Genomic DNA, 6000 nt, shown 5'->3' on the forward strand with positions numbered 1-6000 from the left:
GGTATTTCAAGTCTTATCTCTTCAAGCAGGCTAGACCAATCTATTTTACCTGATGGATAAAGTTTGCCCTAGTAGTACTGTATTCACAAACAGAAGCTGTTCTGATAAAAAGTGGGGGCTAAATTCTTTAGTTCTACCAAATTATGATGTATGAACAAGCTGTGTGTGTGTGTGTGTGTGTGTGTGTGTCCAGGTGTGTCCGTGAGACTGTCTGGGTGTGCCCTGCTATGAGACAATCTCTCCTCACCTTTGCTAAGCTGGATACCTGCCTCTAGGTGTGTACCTAAAATGGATGGTGGGAGGGGGGGAGTTTACGGAATAACCCTAATTCATTTTGGAGGTAAAGGGGACAAGGTGCCCCATTCTCTTGCAGATGTTAAGGGTGATCTGAGGCCTTGGACGGGGTGTGAAGAATAGACAGGAAGTGCTCAAGACAGGCTCCTACCACTCAAGTATTGTCTTTCGGCAGTGCTTCCCCCCAATACTATATGAAATTAGGAGCAAGGATGAGAAGTGGATAAAAGACGGGTGTTTTCAGACTCAGGAAAGGTTGGGTGTGGGCGGGGGTGGTGGAAGTGTGATTTTGCCCCATGTTGGTGTGGGAGTGAGGCTGATAGGGGAAAGGTTTGTGTTTGGCTGAGGATGATGCCAAAAGATGGGAATGATGGGTGGGCTCAGGGATGGTGGGGGAGGGACAGAGAGTTATTTTTTCAAGCAGATGTATTATAATAATTATAATAAAATTTAGAAAGTGATGCTATTTTTTCATAAATCCCTCTTTTCCTCTCCTCCAGTTGCCACAGCAACATTTTTAAGAGTCCTGTAATGGAGGCATAAGGATTTCTCACGGGGGTCAGTTGACGGAGGGAGAACCACCGAAAATGCCGGGGGTGATGGAAGAGGGGTGTTCTTTTGCAAAAAAAACAACAACCCATAAGAGAAAGATTTCTTTGTGGTTATCAAAGTGTTTCCCCCCAAAATCCAAGTGATTTCTTCTGCTCATACTGAGCAAAAAGCTTAAACCATGTCAAGAGGACAAAACAAATATTTTATAGTTTTTTATTCACCAAAAATAATAAATAATAAATGTTCACTTCCTGAAAATGTGCAATCTGATTAAAAACAACACTTTATCTACACTCTACCCTCAAACAGAAGCTTTAATACAGAATGCTATAGTTTAATGCCTTGAAACTTGAAATTATTTTTACTTACTTGTTCAGTGTAAGTGACCAAAATAACCAAAACATTTTAAAAAATCAAGTCCAAAATGTTCTATTTTCAGGAATTTCGAAGTCTTTTAAAAAGTGGGGTTTTGATCATTCCAAAAAGAAATCAGATGGGGAAAATTCAAGCAGTTCAAGAGGGAATAGTAAATGTGGGGAAGATAATTTTTTCCCTCCCACACATATGAATGCCAGGGTCTTTATTCTGCCTGATACCCCGTGGTATTTCCTTCCTTCACATGCAATTGATGTGCCAAAATGTTTTCAATTCTCAAACCTGGAAATGTTAAGTGTTGGGTGAGGGGGCATTTGAGGGTGGGCTGGAAGGTCAATGGGGATAGTAATCAAGTTTGTATTAATGTACTGGATCCCCATCCCTTCTCTTTCATTTCATTATTAATTTATTTCCTCACTCCCCAGCCCCCTTCTTTCTTCATTCTAGAAGAGTAGCCATGTTAGCCTGCTGCAGCAAAAAACAATAAAGAAGTCTTGTTCTGGCACCTTATGAACTAAGATCATAACTACCATACAAATTCATATTGGTTTTATTCATATCAATTAACTGTCATGTCTTCCCCCAAAGAATTCTGGGAATCGTAGTTTGATGAATGATCTGAGACTCTTGTACTGTGTCCCTGTTATTAAACCAATTTAAGTCTCTGATGCAGATGAAACCTAACTAATGTATTGTAGCAGGAGCTCTCTGATGTAGTAGGCTCTTGCTTATACAAGCTGCTGTCATGATAAAATATTTAGTCTTTAAGGTGCCACAAGAACTAGATTCATTGTTGTCGTTCACAGATTCCTTACACTAATTCATGCTTATCCTTTACCTTCCTTGTGATAGGAAACTATTTCTAAGGATTTAAATTTTGCTCGTATTCATTCCACTCACACCCAAACCATTCTGGGTCCCATGGAGGTAAGCAAAATATTTTCTCTTTCTTCCCTCTCCTCCCAGCTTGCCTTTTAAAAGAATCTCAGAATGCAAGTGGGGAATTGATGAGTTCCAGATATACACAGTTAGCTCAAGCCAGCCAAGGACACTTGCAGCTGTGGAAGGAAGCAGACTTCTGCACAGGTATAACTAGCTAGATGCGGGCGGGGGGGGGGGGGACCTGCACGTGTGACTGGTGGGTTTTCTGTGTGCAGTCCCCTCTCAGACCTAGCAGCAGAGAACCCCTTTTTTAAAATGAACATCCCAGGGATTGGCTGGTTGGGAGCAGAAATGGAGGTGGATGCCGCTGGATTCAGCTCCACTCTCCCTTCCCTACCAAACAGCAGATTGGTACAGCGGAGGCTGGTGGCTCTGATATCAGGGGTGGATGAGGGGTGAATCCACTCCGGGTTTCAGTCAGAACTCTAAAGGAGCTATCTAAGCTTTGCACCTTGGATAGCTCCTTTGGAGTTCTGACTGGTTCTGACATAAACCCGGCGTGGATCCCCTGCCCACTGACATCAGAGCCACCAACTTCCACTGGGTTGGTAGGATTTGTTTTGTTTTTTCACACAAGAGCACCGTGTTCCCCACCTGCTCTGCATGTGCTCCACTGGAGCACGTGGAAACACTTCTGGCAAAATACATCAAGAGAGCTGCAATCCTGTGTGTGCACACACAAGCTGAGTATATACAAACATGCGGGGCTCAAGATTCTGCATAGCAGTGCACACCTATGTGCACAAGGGTAGCGCATGAATGCGTAACAAAGGGGTACAACTGCATGTTTGAATGGATAATCTCTTTCTGTCACACACAAACACTTCTAAAGACCCATGTGGGAGAATAACAACCCATATTTCTCAACACAGCAACAGTTACATGGGGCAATGAACGCACATGCATGGGTCATATGTTTCCATGCAAGTACTTTTCTGAATTCACACACACACACACACACACACACCACAGAAGATGTGCACACCATCAGTAAGCATAAGTGAGCATGCACATTGTGTCTCACCAAAGTAAGGGCGTATCTATATGCTATATCAGGAGTGCACAACCTCCCAAGGCCTTGAATGCATCCCCACCATGGGTATCCTGACCCTGCCACCCTCACCAAATTCCCCCGTTTATATTCTCCACTCAGTCCCCCAGAAATCTGCATACAGACACTAGCAGAAAGGAAAGAGCAATCTGTATCAGGATTGCTGACGTGTGTGTGGGCACAGCTCTGAACCAGCATCACGTGTGGTTCTTGAGGTCAAAAAGGTTGTGCACCTCTGTGCTGTATAAACCAAACTAAACCAATTTACCTGCCATAGCTGCTCCCAAGGAACCCTGGCCTAGGTGTGACATGTTGAATCTTCACAGTTTGAGTTTTCAGCCTGCCTCTATAGCAGCCTTCCCCAACCTGGTGCCCTCCAGATGTATGGACTGCAGCTCCCATAATTCCCAGCCAGCATGGGCTAGGGAGTTGCAATCCAACACATCTGGAGGAGACCAGGTTAGGGAAGGGTGCTCTATAGCTGTGCCTTTAACAGCAGCTGGGTGATTGGCAAGCCATAACATTAATCTCCATGCTGTGAAAAACCCTAACCTGTTAATTGCTGCAGATCAAGATGCTCTTAAAAGGACAGCTACAGAGGCTGATTGAAAAGTTGGGAATCCCACTTCCCCAACTACCTCTAAGGAACTATCATTCCTAAGATTCGTCTTTTTTAAAAAAACAAAAACAACTAGGTTATTTTTGCAGTGTAAATGTATCCCCAGGAAATGTCTACTTGACCTGCATAAACTGGTTTCTCTGTTATGGCTCCCCACAGTGGCAAAGAATCTAGGGAATTGTGGTTTAGAAATAGGGGAAAGAGAGGCTAAAGTTTAATCGAACATTTGGAGTACCCCCCACCAATTACAGTCCTCAGGGGTCCTTGGAAGAAGCCATGGCTGTTAACCTGGCTTATTACTGGTTTAGGTTTGTAATATAGTTGCATCCCTAGGGATATACTTGAAGAAAGATAGTGCACGTTCATGTCTGGGTAACTGACACATCGTTCCACATTCAGTATTCACACATCGGGCAACACAAAGAGGTGTGTAGCCCATGCATTTACACACAAACCAACACATCTATGCAAAGCATGGGCTGATAACTTTCCCACTTGTCCGTGCAATTCTGACCCACACTCTCAGGGCATATCCACACTATACACCGACACTGGATATACACCAGTACAGCTGTCATGCCAACCCTTGAGGAACTGTGGGAGTTGTAGTTTGGTGAGGGTGCCAAGACTTCTTTGTTAGAGATCCCTAGCCCCCTAACAGAACTACACTTCTTAAGGCTCCCTGGGGAAAGGCACTGGCTATTAAACCAGTTGTGTAGTGTTCACAGCACCCACACTCCACACACATATGAAGAAGGCATGTATACACATGTGAACCCACAATCAGAGAGCATAAGAAGCTGCCTTATACTGAGTTAGAACACTGCCTCTTCTAGACCAGTATGGTAGATGCTGACTGGCAGCAGCTCTCCAGGGTTTCAGGCAGGAATCTTTCCTTGCCCTGCCTGGAGATGCCAGAGATCAAACCTGGGACCTTCTGCTTGCAAACCATGTGCTCTGCTCCTGAGCTGTGGACCTTCCCATAGCAGCAGGACCCGACAACATGCACACTGTGTAACTGGGTACATACACATCACCCCATCAATTCCCTACCTCGCAAGTATTTGCTGTGGGCCACTGACTTCTCCAACTGCTGGGCTACAGGGACAGGAAGGCAGCCATTTTGGACTGCATTTCGAGGAGGTAATGTTGGCCCTCCTTCAGAGATGTTTACGCTGCACCCTCCTTCGCACACACGCTCTCTCCTAGTGGAGGAGCTACCTCCAGGTCAATCTCATACAGAAAGCAATAAATCAGCCCCATTTCTGGCCCGTCTCAATAAGGGAGAAGCTCCCTTTACACAGCAATGCACTCACACTCTGCCTTATGGTGACAGGACAGCATGGGGCATCGACCACATCACCCTCCCTCAAAAGCCAGCCAGTCCTACAAAGCTCTTTTCATCTTTCTCCACCTATGGCCCTTCATTCACACCTTCTGTGGTGGTTTACACTCAACTCTCCCTTGTCCAAGCACTTGAGCCATTCGTTCCAAATCACACTTTGACTCTTCCTATTTTCTTCCTCTCCCCAGTCATCCACAGCAGCATACACATTTCCATCCATTCACTCAGTCATTCACTCAAAAATCCATGTCCTACATATTCTCCCATCTACCCCTCCAGTTTCCTATACATCATTCCTCTGTCTTCTCAAGTCAATCCACCTTTCATTTCAAATTGAATTAGGAGGTACTTTATTAACAATGGTAAAGGAGAAAAAGATCACCTACCTATGTGGGAAGGCCAGATTCAGAAAGTTTTGGCAATCCCCCATATTTTAGAATCTCTATCATATGGGTCATTAACTCTATCTTAATATGAATCCTTAATTCCACCAACCTTCTGTAGAACCATACATGCCACATTCTCCAAGGCAGATCCATTAATTTGCCCATGCATGGTCTCCAAATGCAGCTATCTATGGTCATGTTAGTCTTAATAAACAAACATCCATCCATGTCCCTAGTGTACAATCTCCCATCCACCCACAGCCTAATCCATCTGTGGCTCCAATGTACAACCAATAATCCATCCATGGTGTTCCCGACACACAACAGATCCGTGTGTGGTGTCCATATCCTCCTACCACTGTCTTTCACCTGATCCTTCTTCATGAACTTCTCCTTCCCCCCACAACTGGCACACACACTAAGGTCTCATTTGTCT

Source organism: Heloderma suspectum, chromosome 6 (assembly GCF_057233095.1).
Source record: "Heloderma suspectum isolate Gila_16-S chromosome 6, 16-S_ref, whole genome shotgun sequence".
Classification (NCBI taxonomy): Eukaryota; Metazoa; Chordata; class Lepidosauria; order Squamata; family Helodermatidae; genus Heloderma; species Heloderma suspectum.